This window comes from Eubalaena glacialis, chromosome 7, assembly GCF_028564815.1.
Source record: "Eubalaena glacialis isolate mEubGla1 chromosome 7, mEubGla1.1.hap2.+ XY, whole genome shotgun sequence".
In the NCBI taxonomy this organism is placed as follows: domain Eukaryota; kingdom Metazoa; phylum Chordata; class Mammalia; order Artiodactyla; family Balaenidae; genus Eubalaena; species Eubalaena glacialis.
This window is the reverse complement of record NC_083722.1, coordinates 106,529,165-106,548,753: the sequence shown is the minus strand read 5'-3', so window position 1 is coordinate 106,548,753 and position 19,589 is coordinate 106,529,165. Positions and strand designations below refer to the sequence as shown.

The following is a 19,589-nucleotide window of genomic DNA, read 5'->3' as shown; positions in this document are numbered from 1 at the left end:
TTGGGCAGAAAGTACAGGAAGAAGGCCAAGAGGACGGAGGCCATCAGGACTCGTTCTCTTCTGATTTGCTTTTCTTGAAAGGATAGAACAGTACTAAAGGAAAATAATTAAAACAAGACAAAACCCAAAACTGTATTCGTTCTCTGTCTTTTCTTCTCGTTTTTCACATTTATACATAATTTTCTGTGGTTGTAATCAAGGTGTTGGCAAACTTTGCATTTCCCCTCCTAACGAAGGTTTTCCCCCAGGGGGCCTAGCCTCAGGCTCCACCTCAGGTAGACGGGGGTCGGGTATTTCACCATCTGCGGCAGCCCCTTTCCCGAGCCCTCCCCTCCTAGAGCTCGGGCTCTGGCCCTGTTCCAGGCCTCACCCCAACTCCTCTTCTCTCCACCCTGCCCCTGACACCCCAGTACCATCACCCTGGCTTTGTCCTAAGGGGGAGGGAGTCGGCACACACGGAGCATGCTCGGTGTGTTACCAGGAAAAGCCCATTTTGTGCTCACAACAGCCCCGCAAGGTAAGCACGATTTCCCCTGCCTACAGGTGTGGAAACTGAGGCTCGGAGGGGAGGCACCTTGCCCACCAAGCAGGCCTTCCCACTCTGAGGCCTGGGCCCTTGGCTCCCCCTGAATCGGCAGATACCACGTTCCTGCTCCAACCACATGGCTGGTACCTGGTTCTTGCCCAACAAACTGGACCGACCAGATGGCTGACGCCCATGAGGGCCCAGTTGTCCAGTTCAGGGGTGAGATGGGTCCTACTCCTGAAGTCCCTGTTTCATGAGCGCCAGGAGAGTCTAGGCTGAGCGCAGAGACGGGACCATTATGCCGCTTACAGGCTATAACCTGGCAAGTGTCTCAAGCTCTCCATGTTTCAGTTTCCTCATCTGTGACATGGGATCTTGTGAGGATTAAATGAGTTGATAAAAGCAAACCACTTAAAACAGTGCCTGGCACACTACAAGTACTACATAATTGCCATTTATCATTGTCATTATTTTTATTATTATCTCTCTGACTGTGACATGTCATTTCTAGGCAGAATGTGCTCACGCCTCCCCCATTGGACTCTCATGACTTTTTTTTTTTTATTAGGGGGTTGAGGTCTCACAGGTTATCGAGTTTTCCTGATAGATAACATTTATTGTAGCTCTACTCTGTGTTAGGCCTTTTGTATCCACGTCTCACAACCACCCTGCAAAACAGGTATTATTACCACCAGTTTTCAGTTAAGAAAACGGAGGATCAGTCTCCCACGCTGGCCAGAGGCAGAGCCCTGAACCAAACCAGGGTGATTTGGTGACAGAGCCCCGAATCTCTCTTTCATCCCCCACACTTCCACTGGAAGATGCAGTGTTCACGCTGGCCTCTCGTCCTTGGGGCTTCTTTCTGGTGGGAGTGCGGTTCTTACTTTGATGGCGTGCCACCCTCTTCAGCAAGGAGCAGCGGCTTTCGGCGGGGGGTGTGGACTTGATTTTCCAGATTGTCACTGCTGTTGGCCACGAGAGGCTGGGAAGACCAGGACCCTGTCCCCTGAGTCCTCAGGACAGGTCACCATGTTGGCCACCGCACTCCTCCCCAGGTCTCTGGAAAGTTCTCTTGGGGAAGCTGGAGGCGAGACGCATTCTCTATCCTCCCCTCCTTTTGCCTTCTTCATTCACCACCAAGTATTTTTTGAGCCCTGCTATGTGCCAGGCCCTGAGATAAGTGGAGTAGTACGTGCAAAGGCCCTGTGGTGGGAGGGAGTTAGGTGTGTTGGGAAACAGAGAGGAGGCCAGCGTGAGCTGAAGCTGGGGAAGTGGGAGATGAGTGCGGAGAGGTGGGTGGTGGCCAGAGCTTGGTGGCCTCCTCTGCCCTGTGGGGAATTGAGGTTGTATTCTAAACGTGGATGCCCTCGGTTGTTCTGAGGCTGTGAGACCCAGTGTGCGCTTCTTGGTGGCCCCACCCACACCTACTCCACCCACCAGGATCCCTCCATTCTTGTTCTCCCCACCCGCTTAGCTACTCAAGCTAGAACTGCAGAGTCATCTTCAACTCTGCTCTCGCCCTCACCGTCTGTTGTCTTATCCACATCCCCTTCTAGAAGTTTCTCAAACCCATCCCTTATTATCCAGCCCTGGGCCCCTGCTTTGGGTTAAGGTCAGGGTCAGTTTCCCTCCCCTCTGCACGACCTTGCTGTAGCCATTCCCCTTCAGCTGTCTCCAGCCTCCATTGGCTCCCCTGGAATCCATCCTTCGCACATCCCCTCAAACTAACATCAGGCTGTGTTATTCCCCACCTGCAGAACCTTCCACGGCTCCGCACAGTCTAAGCTGTGCTCTCCAGTGCGGCAGCCCCTAGCCACAGGTGGCTATTTAGATGTACGTTAACTAACGTGAAATAAAATTTTCAATACACTTCCTCAGTCCCATGAGCCACATCTCAAGTGCTCAGGAGCCATGTGAGGCTACCATATTGGAACGCACAGATGCAGAATGTTTCCTCATTGCCAGAAGTTCTGTTGGACAGCACTGGGCTTTGATGAGCTAAAATCCAAACTGGTTAGCCTGGTATTTAAGGCCTTAAACCATCTGGCCCCAACTGGCCTGTCCTGGTTCATTTCCCACCAGCCCTTCCTGTGCACGCTCAGTTCCAGCCACATCACACGACTCTACAATGCCCAGTCACACTTGTGTTAGTGTCTTGTGTATCCTTCTAGGAGTATGCAAACACATGCAGATATGTATGGTGTGTGTATATATGTGTGCCTGTGTGTCCATTTTCTTGTTTCTCCTCTTATACAAAATATAGAGTACTAAAGTTCCTTTTGGAACTTTGATGAAAACGTTATAAAGTTTAGATTATGGCGATGGTTGCACAACTCTTAAGGATACTAAAAGCCATTGAATCATCACTTTAAACAGATAAACCTTAGGCAAATTATATCTCAACAAATCCATTTTTTTTTAACAGTGCTACATTTACTGATACAGACCGTTTTGTATCTTGCTCTTTTCATTTCACAGTTTAGCCTGGAGTTCTTTTCCAATCACTGTATACAGAGCTTCCTCATTCTTTATGTAGCTGCAGATTATTGCATTGTGTAAATGTTTCATCGTTATTTACCATGGCTCCAGCTGACAGACATTTGGGGTCATTCCAGCCCTTTGCTACTCTGGACAATGCTATAGAAATGACATGTTCCCTGTGTGGGCTGGTGTATCCGTAGGACAGATTTCTACAAGTGGATTGCTGAGTCAAAGGGTAGCTGTATTTGTCATTTTGACAGATATTGCAAACCTCCCTCCAGAGGGTTGTACTGATTTGCCCTCCCACTGGCAATGTATGAGAGTATTTGCTCCCCCAAGCTTTACCTACAGCTTGCGTCAGACTTTTGAATGGTTTATCAGTGCAGTTTTAAATTAAAATTTTCTTATGAGGGAGGTTGAGCAGCGTTTCATATGTTTAAGAGCCCTTTGGGTTTATTTGGGGGGAATTGCCTATTCATGTCCTTTGCCAATTTTTATTACGTTGCTGGTCTTTTCCATCTAGATTTCTAGAAGCACTTTATATATTGTGGCAATCAACCCTTTGTCCATGATATAAGATACACTTTTTTTCCCAATTTGTCATTTGCCTCTTGTAATTTCATTTATGTATTTTTTTCCCACGTAGAAATGGGAAAGATTTTTTTATCTTGTTAAATTCAACAATCTTATCTTTTCTGACTTTTGGATTTTGGATGATAGAAAGACCTTACCCACTCCAAAGTATTAAAGGAGTTTGCCCAAGCTTTATATTGATACTTTATGGGTTCATGTTTTTGTTATTAAGTTAGAACTTCAATCTTCTTGATCCATTTGGCATACGGTATAGGATATGGATCTAATCATATCTTTTCCCAAATGATTGCCCGTTCGTCCCAGCGCCATTTATTAGTAAGTCCATTTGAACCCCACTGATTTGAGATGTTGCCTTTATCATATACCAGCTTCCTATATGGATTTGAGCCTATTCCTGGACTTTCTATTCTGTTCTGTTGTTACACCTGCCTCTTTATTTGCCAGTGTCACAGTGGTTTAATGACTGAGGTTTTACGGTATAAATCCACCTTAAATCCACCTCCTCATGATGCTTTCCAAGATATCCTTAAACAAATGGGACCTCCCTTCCCCTCTAATCTTAATGTACTGTATGTCTCTGACCCCTGACAGATTGCAAGCTCCTTAAAAACAGGGCCTTGCCTTCTATAACTGCCCACCCAAGGTGCTTGGGGTGGGGCCTGGCACAGGGCAGGCCACTGACACCCACATTCGTCGCTCTTGTCACAGTGATTGCCTTTGAGCATACAGGGCTGTAGTTTCTGGACATCACATTTTTCCTTGTTTGAAAATCAAGACACAATTTCCCTGTCTCCAGTCTTCTGGCATTTCTCCCAGAGTCCTCCCAGATGTCTCAGGACCTGGGCCGGTGACTCTGCAGTGAACTTGGGTGTCTTTTTAGGACTGGATGCTCCTCTTTGGACCCTGGACACTCAAGAGCCCCCGGGGACTAGCCTTTCCTTTCTCCTTTCGGACTTTGGCCCATGGACCCAGCCCTTCTGTATCCAGTGGGAGGTTCCCTCCCTTTGTGGTGAAAGTGGGGTTGGAATCCTGTTTTTCTTTCTTCTGTCAGCATGACAAGGAGGGCACTTTGCCCTGCTTTTGGAGTCCACCCTGCACTGAAAAGTGTGCAATGGAAAAAAGCCTTTTCTGTTGAGCCTAGAGATGCTTCCGCAAGTCTGGGCCAGTTCATGACTATCGGCTCTTTTTAAACATCAGGCCACTGTAAGGGCTGTGCAGCCCTAGTTAAACATTTTGCAGCCTATCCTCCACATAAGCCCCTGCACCAGGTGCCAGGGGCACAATTATGCCCCATCTGCCCTGGGAGAGCTGAATTTCCAGCAGGGCGCCTGCACAGACATAGAAAACACCAACGGCATGGTGTTCCATATGACAGCGCGTGCACTGGGGGGCTTTTTTGGTCCCCAGGTCCCTTTCGTGATGCCGAGGTTAGCACGGCATGGCATTTTCTCAAGCTGGGGTGGCCTTGAGCCTGTCTAGTGCACCTCACCCCCACATTTTACCCATGGCAACACTGAGCCCCAAGGAAGTGACAGCACCCCAGGTCCCCAGCAAGTCAGACTCCAGGCTGAGAACTGGGGTCTGAGCCTATGTCACTGATCTTCCACCAACCTCACAGTTTTCTCTCTCTCCCTCCCTCCCAACCAAACCAGCTCCACGGCCAGGCACCATAAACCTCCCAAACATCTCTTAATTCCCTGTATTTCCCACACACAAGATCCAAGGCAGCATCATCTCTCACCTGGATCATTTCAGTGCCTCTGCTTCCCCCTCTGGTCCTCAGGGAAGCCAATGGAATCCTATCAAACTGCTGTTTTGATCAGGTCACCTTATTGCTTAAGAACTCTCAATGGCTCTCTATTGCTTTTTAAAAAATTCCTTAAACTTTTTATTTTGAAATAATTGTAGATTTGCATGCAATTTCAAGAAATCGTAGAGGTTTCATGTACCTTTTGAAAGCCAGTTTCCCCCTATAGCACTATCTTGAATCACTGTTCTTGTGGCTTTTAAGATAAAGATGGAGATTGTTATTCTAGTTTGACCCTGGAGTCAGAGAGATCTGGGTTCAAATTCTGGCTTCACCACTAACTGGGTGACCTTGACAAGTTATTTTGCCTTTCTGAGCTTTAGGGTTTTTGGGGTATAAGATTTATAATAAAAATACTCACCTCAAAGAGTTGCTTGAGTCTTAATGAGATAATACATACAAAGAGCTTAAAACAGAGACTGACGTATTGATTGGCATTCGATAAATGGTAGAATGGCTTGGAATGGCCTGGCCGCTGCCTACCTCTTCCTGCCCACAATCCCTCTTGCTCTCTCTGCTCCAGTCACACTTAACTTCTTTCTGATTCTTACTCTTGTCCTTCTCCTACCCCACCCCAGGACCTTTGCACATGCTGTTCACGTTCCTTCTCTCATAGTGCAGTGTGTCTTATTTTCCCTTACAAGTACTGATTTTAGCATGTAAATGTCTAATGATATTTGGGGGTTTTTGTTATTATTCTTCTCCACTAGACTATGAGTCCACAAAAGTCAAGATAATGTTTGTTTTTCTCACCAAAGTATCCCCAGCACCTCGCAGAGAGTCTGGCACTGAGGAGGGACCAATACGTATTTCTCATCTGAGTCAATGAGCAAACGGCAGGGGTGGGTGGGAAGAGAAGGTGATGATGGGGATGGTGCTGAAGATTTTATTAGCAAACATTTATTGAATGGTTATTGTGTGCCTCACAGTATGCTTGACACTGTGTGAATTCTCTCATTTAATTCACTTACATTTAAAATAACCTCCATCATTCTCTATCCAGGTTTATTTTTTCCTTGGCTTTTTATCACTGCCTGATATTATATGTTTATTTAGTATCTGATTTCCTCAATAAGGTAAACTTCATGAGCTCAGAAATTTAGTTTTGTTCCCTGCTGTGTCCCTAGAGCCTAGAACAGTGCCTGGTACATAGTAGGCACTCAATGAATATTTGTGGAATGAATGAATGATCACATGAAATCTATGAGGCAGGTACAATTATTACCCCACCCTCATTTTAAACATGAGGAGATGGAAGCTTGGAGAAGTTAAGTACCTGGTCCAGGTGAAGGCCAGAGCTGGGGCTTGAACCTGAGTCCTCTGACTGCAAAGCCCCTAAGTTTAACTGTGATGCTCTCCTGCTTTGGGTTCCCCCAAACAGACGCTGAGACCAGGATTCAAGCTTAAGTAGCTCATTTGGGAGGTGATTCCAGGAAACCAGGAGGGGCGAGGGAAGTGAGACAGGGAAGGGAAGAGAAGGAGGCCAGCAAAGTGTCATCATCAAGCTGCTTACGCTTGGGACCACTGGAGCTGACTCCCACCAAGGTGGTCTGGTTGCTGATAGAGACCAGCAAGCTCAGAGTTATCCTGCCCAATGGGCGGAGGAGCTGGAGAACTCACACCCCAGCTCCCATCAGCCACTAGTTTAGGGCTGCTTCCGGGAGGAATGACTCTCTAGCCTGTCTGCCTTGCCCCACGTATGGGCTGATGCTCCCCCGGTCAGACAGAAGTTCTTGCAAAGACTGGCACTCATTTGCCAGGGGAATGCAGTGGGGCACTACCAGCACCTTTTTCAGATGCCACACAGACTCTCACCCTCAAAAGGTTGCTGTATTTTCTCCAAAGATGACATTTAAAGACCACATATTTATAGGAGAGAAGCCCTTCCTCCTCCCTCCCCTGGGCTTGGCAGCTCTCCTCACCCACACCCTCTTGGTCTCACTTCTTGGGGTCCTAATATCCTTCAAAGTCTGGTTTAGATCCTGTCCTAGGTGCAGGCTGGAGGAAGCCCCAGAGATTACTTGCTGCACCTTCTGACTCTGTGAGGGGCTTCATCGTAGCTCTGGTGGAAGGTCCTCCTGGCAGGGCTGCAGTCTGACCTCTGGGGGCCCTATCCTACCCTCCCTAGTCCTACAGACACTTCTGGTCCCTCTGCTACGTCATGGTTTATATGCGTGGCCTGAGCACCCCCCTCTCCCTCCCCAGCTTGCGCTGCAGATCCCATCCCGACGGGGTTTCCTGCCTCCAACTGCATTAGCTTTTCCAGCAGCCACCCTGGTGTATATTAAGCCTAATCTGAATCCCCAGGGTTCTCCATCCGACCCCTGTCTTCCAAGTCAGATGGAGAGTCCCCATGGGAACTGGAAGGAGTGTATCTTCACAACCACAGTACAGAACAGGCTCTTGGTCCGTGCTGAATTTCATCTCGATAAACACAGTCCTGCGGAGGAATAGACTTGTCCCTCCCTGCCATGCTGGTTCACGGTCAGCCCAAGCATCATTTTTTCATGGAGAGGTGGAATTGAACACATTTCCCTTATTTCTATCTTTCCTCCTTCTGTCTCACTCTGTGCCTCCCTTCTCTTACTACAGAACCAGCTACAATTGCCCGATTTTGCTTTCCTGAGCATTTGGGTTTGGGTCTATCCCCCTTCCTTAACCCCCTTCCCATTCCACTAGCCCCTGTTGAGGAAGAGGATTCATACACATTCATCTCTAAATCCTGCACATCGTGCAAGGGCCTGGCTCACCGTTGGTGCACACACATCAGATAAATGAATGGATGAGTTCTCAGCTGGGGTCAAACCCCTTCTATGGCTGCACAGCCACTGTCCTTCCTGCCTCCCTCCCCGTCTCACTTGACACACCCTCGCTGCAGGCACATCAGACCCCTTACCCCCACATTCGCATGCCCCATCTCTCGTCTCTCTCTGACATGCCCTAGACATGCCCCTCGTCCCCTTAGAGAAATCCTTCTGGGAATGGAGAAGAGGCAGCTGGCCTGGCTCTTCCTTTTTCTAGATCAGTGCCTTAGCTGATCCGTGCCTTCGCTTGTTCAACTGCAAAATGGGAATGAGAAAACGATCTGAGGTCTGGTTCCCCAGAAGCAAAGCCTGGGATGGGCATTCTTGTGCATGGCATTTACTGAAAGAGTGCTCTCAGGAGAAACCTGCAGGGGAAGGAGTGGGGCAGGACAGGGAAGGGAAAGGTGCTTGGCAAAGATGTGGTTTCAGGACAAGTCCACCCTCAGCCTGATCCCTGGGGGAGCCCTGGAGGGTGAATTGCACCATAGAGGCTGTTGCTACCTAGTGGTTCCCATCGGCCAAGGACCATATCCTTCGGAGAAGGGTGCAGGTGTGAGAAGCCAGACCCCAGAGAGCAAGGGGCTGGGCGTACCTGCCAGGTAGAGGGCAGAGTGGTGCATCAGTGGTGTCTGCTAACAAACACCTGCCTGATAGTCTCGTTGGGAGGATGAAATCAGTATGTTCAAAATACTAAGAATAGTAATCGACACAGTAGAGTTCAGCTATTGTTTCTGTCATCTGTCCTCTTGCTTCAAAACCCTGTAAAATTCCACCTCCGAAGTCTTCCTCACTGGCTGTCTTGAGAATTAATCATCCCTCCCCTGGCTGCCTCAGCACTGGGTGTTTTTCCTTCTCATTTAAGTTTCAAAACTGCACAAATAAAACATGGGAGATCGTTAGTGTAAAAGATTCTCACAGAGCCTGAAATATACCGGGTATACGCAGAATGTTCTCTCTGCCCTCCCATCTTCCCCAGAGGAAATCCCCATTCAGTCTCCGTTGGTGGTGCTTTGTGACTCAGGTGTATTGATCAACCTGCCTTGTATTTGGGGAGTTGGGTTTTCCCAGCTGCATTTAGAGACCCTTCATGGGAGGGATCCGGCTTGCCATTTCCTCTCCCCTGCTCAATAAACATTTGTTCAGCTCAGTCTCCCGAGCTTCTAGAGGACAGGATGGGGGTGGGGCAGGAGGTTTTCAGCCTCCTCTCCTTGGAGATTCCGACTCTGGACCTGAGTCAGCCCAGGAATCTCTTTACAGATTCCGGTACCAAGGTCTCCAGGTAGGTGAGATAAAAATGTGTCTGAGAGGATGCAGTTTTAAAGGTGGCTTCTACCTGATGAAGACCTTGCTCATCGATTTATTTAGATGTCCCCTCCTTCTTGCTTAGTAGGACTATCATTTTGTGTGTGTGTATTGAATGACTTTTACTATGACTAAAATAGTAAGACACAGTCCTTGTGGGGGACTGGAAAATAAAGTTGGCTTTAATCCCATCCCATCAAAATCACTTTTGAGGGACTTTCTCGCAGTCCTGGGATCACGCCATCCTGGCCAGTTTTGCTCTCAGCCACTTCTGGCCCCTGCCCCTCTAACAGGCCACCGGGGACCCATGCTTCTTTCTCTTCTTGTTGTGAACTCAGAGATGATGTGCCCACCAGCTCACCAAGCGCCGGTCACCTCCCTGCCTCTTCTTCCTGGTCCGGCAGAGGGAAGCGGCCATTTCCCTCTTTATCTGCTGCCAGTTCCATCGCTCAAGAAGTCTTCAAGTTGCAAGGGTCTGTCAGGGGCCTATTTTTAGTAGAGTGGGACTTCTGGGCATCCAGATTGCCGAAGCTCCCTCGCTACCAGATGCTCTTCTGCGTTGTCACTGGAACCCCTATGTCCTCACTTCTCACACACTTGTCACTTCACATAAACTTTGCCACAGCCGAGCAATTCCTCCCCCCCAACCATTCTCAAATGAGGAAACTGAGAGGGGGCTTGTCTAGGTTCCCATGTGCAGTAGTAAGCCCAGTGCCTCACCTGACCCCCCCATCCTGTCCACTCCACTCCCATGACCCCTTGTGCCTCTTAGGTGGACAGGACCACATTCTGCGGGAGAGAGAAGGGGCGTGTGTGTCTGTGTGTAAACAAATAACATTGATCTTTCTCCTGCTAATCCAGAGGTCATAAGCTGCCGGCCTGCGGGCCAAAAACCTACCAAAGCTATACAGTGTTTGCTCCGCTCAGAGTTTTAAATTTTTATAAATTGTTGATGACATTTACAGATCAAGAGTATTCACATAAAAATCCAGATGTCCGGCTTCTCTTGAAAAAATAGAAAAATAGTGGTCTAGACTCACATCCCTGCTTGGCCAACAGTTGGGAGGAGCTGAGTAGCGGCTGTACCCATTTGACAGGGCAGATGCCACAGTCCCCACCACTCCTTGTCACCTCCCCCAATAGAGCCAGTGTCAGCTACTATTTGTCACCTCACATGCACTGTTGCTTTTTCTTATTGGTAGATTCCAGAGGAGAGAGCCATAAGTCAGAACCAGCCCACCTCACTCAGTATTGCCTGGTCCTTATAGGCATTCTCTCTGCTGTCCTTCAAATCCCTACCAAGTCATCCTTGCAAATCCCAGAGCCTTAGCACACAGTAGGTGCTCAAGAATAGCTACCGTTTGTTGCATGTTTACCTTGGAGGAGGCTATGGAATTATCACCCTTTAAATAAACTAACAGGCTCAGAGAGGTTGAGGGCATGCCCAAGGTCACCCAGCTGGTGAGTTTTGTCACTAGGACTTTTGTGGTGTCATTTACTTTTACACTGAGTTGCCTCACCTTTTGCAGCTTTTCACACCTATTCCTTTTGACTTTCAACTTGTCTGCTGGTTTCTGAAGGTTTCATAAAAGAAATAGTAACTAAAGCTGAGCCTTGACACTATGACTGGACAGGGACTGATTGAGAGAGGGAGAAAGGCATTTTCATCAAAGGAGCAGAGGAGAGACAAGAGACATGGTATAGGGCCAAATGTGCATCATGGAGGGGCGTTGGAAACCAAGGTGGGAACAGAGTGGAAAGGGCACCTGGGGCCAGAGCAGGAAACCTGGAATGGCAGACCGAGGCTCTGGGACTTCCGAGGGCACTAGGGAGCTATGGAAGGTTTTAGAGCAGGAGCAGATGTGATCCATGTCTGGCTTCATGAAGGCTAGTGTGACAGCTGGATGGAGGCAGAGAGGAGGCAACTGTGAGAATCCAGAAGAGAGGTGTTGGGGCCCTTCAACAGTTTCCAGAGGGACTGTGGAGGCCCCGTCAGTGAGGACTTGGTGATGGGAGAGCCTGGAGCTGGTCATCTGGAGGCCTGCAGTGTCATTCAGTGGGATGTGGAAGGGGGGCGTCCGTGGGGAGATGTCCTCTGGGCACCTGGGGAGAGCAGAGGGCTGCAGCAGGAGATGCAGTGCCGCCTGCCAAGCCAAGTGCGGAGCAGTGAGAACGGAGTGTTCTGAGCCAAGAGCCTGGAGACACCTCTCACACCTGCTGGATTTCCTTTTGGTCATGGCCTCCCAGGCCCCCTCTCCCCTCTATGCCTAAACCCCCAAGAGTGAATATCCTCTGAGCCATCCCAGGGCTTCAGAGCACAGACCATGATGAATTTTGGCCCCATGAATGGTAGCAGGATCCCAGCTGCTCCTAGGAAGCAGGCTTTCCAGACACCTAGAGCCCAGGGTCTCCCAGCCACCCTAGCTCCTCTTTCAACAAACCAAGGCCTGGGGATGGGGAGTTACCATGGTCCGGCCCTCCCTGCCCCCCACCTCATGGGGGCCCATCTTCTCTCTTCCTGCGAGCAGAGCAGTGTGTTTGGCTTTTTATAAAGACAATAAATAAATAAGCAAGTGGGCATGATTAATTGATGGTGTGGAGCAGACCAAGGCACTGGGAGTCAGGTGGCCCGGCTTCCTGGTGGCCCTAGGCTTTTCAGCGACCTGCGGCCTGTGACAAGGAGGCGACGCCTGCCTTGGGGAAGTGCTTTCAGTGTGTGCCTGGGGCGTTCACCTTTCTTCTCCGCAGGGCCTCTGTCCTGGCCTCCTCTAGGCTCTAGGCCAGGCCAGGCTGGAGGCTGGGGGCCAACAGGTGCTCCTGCACTAGCCCCATTTTTCTTGGGGTCTCAGTGCCCTCAGGCTAAACACCGTAGGACTGGTCCAGCCAGCCCCTGCCCCAAAGCTAGGTCTCCTCATATACCCACTCCACACAGCCACAGGTTCCAGGTGTGTTGGGAAGGGAGGGTTGGGACACCCAGACCCAAGGGTAAGGGAGGGAAGGGGTGCCTCCAAGGGCCAAGCTGATGGTGGGAGGCCGGGGGGGTGGGGTAAGGGGCTGGTGCCGATGGAGGTACCTGAAGACGGAGCTCTGGGAGAGGCCAGAGACCCCTCCCCGGGACACCCAGCACGTGCGCGTGGAGGAGGGCGCGGGCTGGACAGCGAGCTCCGGTCCGGCAGGGCGCTCTCCGTGCAGAGTTTGGGGAGGGCCGAGGGGGAGCGCGCGGGGGAGGAGGGAGCGGGAGGGGAGGGAGGAAGGGAGGGAGGAAGGGAGGGAGGCGGGCAGAGCGCAGTGCAGCGGTGGCAGAGGCGACGGCGGAGGGAGGGAGGCAGGCGGGCGGCGGCGGGGCCGCGGGGCGAGGCGAGCGCGGGGCAGCCGCGGCACAGGAGCCGCAGCCTCAGCGGGGCCGGGCCGGGCCGGGCGCGCACCAGTGGCGGCGGCAGCGGCAGCGGCAGCGGCAGCGGCAGCGGCAGCATCTCACTCGCGGAGCCGGCGCAGGTGAGGCAGGGGCGGCCGGGCCCGGGGCTCTGGGCCTCCTCCCCTCTTCCTCGGTCTCTATCTCCCTCCCGGCCGGCTTCCCTTCCACGGGCGCTCGGCCCCGGGACCCCTACCGGGCCAGAGCCCGAGCCGGAGCGCGTCCTGGGTCCCCTCGCCCCGCGGAGGCAGGCGCCTTGTCAGCGGTGACCTTGAGCGGGCACCGGGCGCGGGCGGGGCGGGACGGGGTGGGCGCCTGTGGACCCGGCGCCTGCGGGCGCGGGGAGGGGGCGCGCCGTGTGCCTGCCGCGCGCAAACTTTCAGGGGCTCCGAACAGCCCCGGAGCGGGGGTGGGGGGGCCTTTAGGGCGCTAGAACCCCCCAATTTCTTCCTTCCCAGCTGGCTCTGACTCCTCTGCCTGGCTTCCCCCCCAGTATTGGGGGGCCCCCTTTCTCCAGGCCCCGATTCCTGCAGTCTAGGGACGTGAGCAGAGCTATGGACGTTGACCCATGGCTGGGGGCTTCTCCCCTCCGCAAAGGCGGTTTCCAGGCTTCTAAGGGCTGAAGCGCTCCAGGACCCTCTGCCGGGTGCTCTCTGCATCTCCGGCATTGCCTTTTCCTGGCGCCCCTCTCCCTGCCCGCAGCCCTTCCCCAAGCACCAGGAGTCCCCTACCTGGTGACACAAGAGCTGCAAAGCCGCACACTCAGTTGGACTCTCAGATCCGAAGCTTGATTTTTCAGCCCAGCGTCAAAGGGTCCTTGAGAAAGTGGGCTCAGGCAGGTACCCCCCTAGGGCCCCAAAGTGGGTCAGTATGTTCCCGCACACCTGGACTCGCCCAAGGGCCTGGTCATTCTGAAGCGCTGTGGTCTCCGGAGAAACTATGTCTGGCCATCGGGTGTGTCTTAGCATCCTGGATCGTTAGTCTTGGAAAAGGGAAGTGAGGCCCAGAGAGGGTGAGCCAGCCTCAAGGTCACACAGCCAACCCCGAGAAGGAGCAAGAACTGGGCTTTCTTCTAGTGGGTTGGGGAGGGATGGAGAGGACTCCTGTTTGGTTCCTACACCTGGGGGATTTGGCTCTGTCTCTTACTAGCTGTGTGACCTCTGACAAGTCATTTCCCCTCTGACTCACTTTCCCCATGTGTAAAATGGGGGTAGCTACCTCACAGGGCTGTTCTGATGGCTGGGTTAATATTCTTAAAGTTCTTACTGTCATGCCTAGTACACGGTCTGTGTGCAAAAATTTTTGGCTACCAACGTGTGAAATTTCCTTTCTGGGCCTGGAAGGGAAGAAACCATTCCCATCCTCTCCCTTCTGCTTCTGGCACCTAGATTTAGGTGGGTTCTCCCCTGTGGCTGTGTGGGCTGCTGGGGAGCAGCACCTGCTAGAACCCTGAACCCCTGTGCCCTGTATGGAATGTTCAGTGGTGGCAAGGGTCCCAGACCCTCAAGCGCCCTCTGGACCTACTGGTTCGGCTAATGTAGGCTGTGGTTTCTTGCTGCTTCCATGGGGAGAACAATCCCTAATTTCTAGCTGGGAAATGAAGAGAGGACCTTGCTGCAGCCCCAGGAAGATTACCCCCTCTCCCCACAGTCTCATGGGGGAGCATCAGCCTCACCTTCCCCATCTGACCCACTCTTCTCCCTACCTCTGTGAGATGCCATTCCTTCTCTCAAAGGTACTATTGACAACAGAGGAGATGGGGCGGGGGAACTCATTCATTCATTCATTCATTCATTCTCCAAGCCTTGATTCATGCCTTCTTTGAGTCAAGAGGTGCTTGGAAATACTGTGAAATCAGCCATGTCTTGTAGTTATGAAGCTCCTACCAGGTGCCAGGTACCTGCTGGGCCCTGGAGACACATTCATTCATTTGATAAGTTTTTATTAAGTACTTAATATGTGCTAAGCACTGTTTGATGTGCCAGGGAGACATTGGTAAATAAAACAGATCTGGTCCCAGCTGTCTAGGGTGACCATATAATTCACCATCCAAACCAAGATACTTTTGAGAACAAGAGCGGGCATTATTAATAACACCAAGACCACAGACATAAACCAGGACTGTCCAGCCAAACTGGGATGCGTGGCCATCCTGTGACCTTGTGTTTATACACCAGTGTTCGCGGAGAACTGTTAATGTTTTTTGAGCTTGCTTTCTGCCAGGCTCCGTTAAGCACTTTCAGGTTATCATTTGATTTAATCCTCCTGGGGCTGTGAAGCTGCTGTTACCATCTGCATGCAGCTGGTTAGTGGTGGGGCTGGGACCACCTCTGCTACTTAACTGCTGGGCCGCCCTGCCTCCCCAGAGATGGACAAGACCCAGGGCCCACAGGCGCTCTCACTCTCTCTCAAAGAGTCTCACAAACGACTGTTAGGAACACAGATGCTGTAATAGATGTGCCGCAGGGGCAGACAGAGGCACAGGTTCTGCCTGGAAAAGTCAGAGGCAGCTTCCTGGAGGAGAGGACCTTTGAGCTGGACCTTGAAACATGAGTTAGGATTTTGATAGACTATACAGTTGAGAGGAGGGCATCCAGGCCCAGGTTGCTAAGGCTTGGAGGTGTGGGGTATGTAAACTGTTTGGAGCTACCACCCCAAGATAGGTCTCGGTCTAACTGTGACAGGACGAGAGTTAGATCTGAAACAGCAGAGCCAGTGAAGATTAAGTCTGAGACTGGTGTGCTGTGGAATTTTAGAAGGATGCTCTGAAGATGTGACTGTTGTAGAAGCAGGGTGTAGAGAGAGAATTTGTTGTACTAGATTTCCCTTTGAAAAGAATTTATAACCTGATCTATACTATGGAACAATTTCAGGGAAATTGTTTCGTTACATAGAATCACTGCAGAAGAATTTTACCATCATCTTTAGCAGTAAAAATGTTTCACCAGGCAAAGTGATTGCTGACAAGAGAAATATTAACCTACTTAAGGGAGAGAGTGTTTAGTAGCATCATTTGCAAATAAGGAATGTGCTCATTACAAGTTAAATCTTTTCTATTTGTTAAATCACATCCCAAAACTCTAACTTCCTCTTCTCTTCCCTCCTCTCCATGTCACCTCTGTCACCGTATAAATCTGCAAGTGTCGATAATAAAACTGTATTTCTCTAGTAAAGTCTTATTTCTTAGATTTTTCATTAATTCAGACTGGCCTCCTTTCCTATCCCCACCAATGAAGTGGAATTATTAGCTGTATGGTATCCAAAAATTTGAATCCATTAGTAGAGAACAAGAACAAAGGGGGTCAAATTGGGGCCTTGAGATTGAAAAATCAGGCTAGAAAGATTTGAGAAGCAGAAGAGAACTTGATGGAAGGCAGGGAAGGAGGAAGGAGCAGGGCCAGCTCCGTGGGCGTGTGACCTGTGAGTGAGGCGGGGCCCTGTGCTGAGAATGGCCCTACACTTGATTTAATTCTCTGTGGTTGCCATATTGAAATTCATAATACTTTTTGAACAGGGGACCCCAAATTTTCATTTTGCATTGGGTCCCACAAATTATATAGCCAGTCATGGGAGGGAGAGAGGAAGAGAGAGATGGGGGTAGGAAGACAGAGGGAAAAAGATAGAGCTAGGGGAGAGAGAAAAGAAAGTGACATTTCTAAAGCCCCTGCCATATGCCAGATGCTGTGTGAGACCATTTTCCATGTTTATCTACTTTATTCTTCATGACAATCCTATGCGGTAGGCAATATCATCCCTGTTTGAAAATGTAGATTTTATATGATTCGGGTACGGTAAGGCCAATAGATCAGGAGATGACTGCTATTGAAAAGACAGTTTGTGACTCACAGTTCCCAAGAGGAGGGGGCACACCACGCCATGGGAGGCCACACAGGGAAGCACCAGGGTCAGTCAGGAGGCCGAGGGAGCAGAGAAAAAACACCCACAGCAGCCTTTATTGTGGTTTCCACGGGAAGGAACAGGAGAGGCAGGGTAAGCAGGTTTAGGTTTGGCTAGTTAGAATAATTTCAGTGAGCTCTGGGGCATAGGGACTGTCCCTAGTTGTCTGGTATCTGGCCCTGGGGTGATTAGGGCAGGCAGAGCGCATGAGCTCCATAAAGGAGGTGGCGGACAGGAGCATGGGAGACTGTCCGTGCTTTCTCTGCCCCTTCCCACCTGTCCTCACCCCAGCAGGTCATAGAACTTTAGAGCTAGGATATCCCTTGAAGAGTATCTGGGCCAGCTCCCTGATTTCACAGAAAAATGAAAAGATAGGTCCAGAGAGGGAAAGCGACTTCTTCAGGGTCACACAGCATTTTGAGGGGTCTGAACTAGACCTAGAATTCATGTCTCCTGCCACTTGAGCTACTACTTATTATTGTTTATTTCTTCCTAGAGTAGAGTTAGGACTAAGCCAGATCCACCAAACTGAACATGGTAGGGTCTGAGTTCCTGTCTCACTTAACGTCATATCCCCAGGGTGCCTGTAGCAGTAGGTGCTCAATACACTATTGTATCAGTTTCCTAGGGCTGCCGTAACAAATTAGCACAAACCAGGACACTTGAAACAACAGAAATCTATTCTCTCACAGTTCTGGAGGCTAGTAGTCTGCAGTCAAGGGGTCAGCAGGGCCACACTCCTTCTGAAACCTGTAGGGAAGCTTCTGATGGTTGCCAGTCTTTGTTGTCCCTTAGCCTGTAACTACATTACTCACTACATTACTGCCTCTGTCTTCACACGGCTGCCCGGCCTCTGTCTGTCTCTATTTTCAAATCTCTCTCTCCTTATAAGGACAACAGTCATTTTAGAATAGAGCCCACCCTCAGTGAGGATGACCTCATCTAAACTTGATCACATCTGCAAAGACCCTATTTCCAAATAAGGTCACGTTTACAGGTGCCAGGGTTAGGACTCCAGCGTATCTTTGGGGAGGACACAACTCAATGCGCAACAACAATGAACCAGAGTGAGAGAACGTTTATGATTTGGGCCAAGAAGGAACTCCTCTCTCCCCCAAGATTAATACCAGTTCTGAAGAATCGAAAGTTCTTTAGAAGGAGCAAACAACAACTGTTCAATCCACATTTAGAGAGAAAATCAATCCACATTTAGAGAGAAAACAGCCCAAGTGTACACAATAGCATCTCCGTTTGAGCCAGCCTGCTTGCCCCGCAATCCTTGTGCCATCACTTTCTAATCCTGTCTCTGTGATCCTGGATGAGTGAGGGGCTTCAGCTCTCTGTTTCCTTATCTGTAAAACAGGATACCATGCCTACCTCATGGGTGCTTTTGTGAGGAATAAGAGGAATTAAGATAAGTGATTTTTAGAACAGTGCCTGGCACACAGATGTTACTGTTAACCACCATCATCATCTTGTAACTTACATAACTTTTCACGTATCTTTGTGTCTTTCAATCTTCTTCACAGCAAGCCTGTAATATGGCTCTATAAATACCAGCTTCCATTCCCCATAAGGTGGTTACTCATTGATGAAGCCAGATCTCAAACCCCGTCCTCGGGTTTCCAGTTCCAAGCTGGCCTTACGTCATGGCACCTGCTCCGGTAGCTGGAAGCCCACTGGTATGAAGATGTTGCTAACGGATACTTCCTGGTTTCATGGGGCTGGGAGGTTGGAGAGGAGTGATATGTCAGGCCCTGGTAGGGGAGGATGTGAGGGGAAGGGGGCGGTACCCAGAAAGGGGAAACAGCCTCAGTAGCTGTTGCCCCCTTGTCACTGTGCTTCTCAGAGGTGGCACAGACTGGGTCTTTTATTTTTAACTTTGCATCCTCAGGCCCTGGCACATAGTAGGTGCCTAATAAATGTGTTGGATGAACGGATTTCTTATAAAACACAAATAGTCACTGCCCCCCACCCAACAACAACAACAAAATCCTGGGACGAGGCCACCTTGCCTAAGCAGTGATGGCTGTCCACAACTCACAAGTGGGCCATTGATGTGTGAGCAACTTCAAAAAACGTGCTTTTGATGCTATTTGAGGAAACTGGGTGAGCTGTGAAGCCTGGGGGTGTAAAAAGGGTCCAATACGTAGGTGGGATAGAAAAGGCACAGAGTGTGATGAACCGGCATTGGAGAGAGATGCCACGTTGAATGAATCCCCCAAACGTTGTCATCAGCAGTAGATTAAGAACAGGAGGCCAAGGGAGTTCTCTCTCAGCAAGTCAGTGCAAACGGCAACCAGCTGAATTCCGAAGTAACCGCATGTTTTTATCGGCACTGACTCACATTTGACTGTTCGGTAACATCACAGTAGTTAAGAGTGCCTAGGAACAAATTCTGGACAGACCTTTTACTAGCTGTGTGACTTTGGGCAAGGGGCTTAACTTCTCGGTGCCCGTTTCCTCAGTAGTAAGAGAGGAGAATAAAAGTAGTGCATGGGATTGTTTTAAGAATTAAGATTTGTAGAGTGTTTAGCAAAAAGCCTGGACCGTAAATATCATCTCCCTCCTTTGCTGTCTTCTTCCTCCTCCCCAACCCTTCCTCTTCTCTCTTCTTTGTAATGTATTAATTGAATTAGTCATTAGTGCTATAGAAATATTTCCGGCTCCTTACTTTCTAGGTGCATGGTAAATGGAACTTCCTTGCCTGTTTTGATACTAGTTATAGCTGTGTGTCTTGCTTTGGCCAGTGAACTTTGAAAAGTG

The 19,589-nt window shown here is 50.0% G+C and overlaps 1 protein-coding gene across 1 annotated transcript in view; it reads left to right on the top strand.

Moving 5' to 3' along the window:
- The first annotated feature begins 12,960 nt into the window (after positions 1-12,960).
- Positions 12,961-19,589, top strand: part of ATP2B2 (ATPase plasma membrane Ca2+ transporting 2) — a 347,108-nt gene continuing 340,479 nt past the window's right edge. Inside the window, exon 1 of the mRNA XM_061195585.1 lies at positions 12,961-13,009. The gene's annotated coding sequence lies outside the window, so the exon portion shown is untranslated. The remainder of the gene's footprint in view (positions 13,010-19,589) is intronic.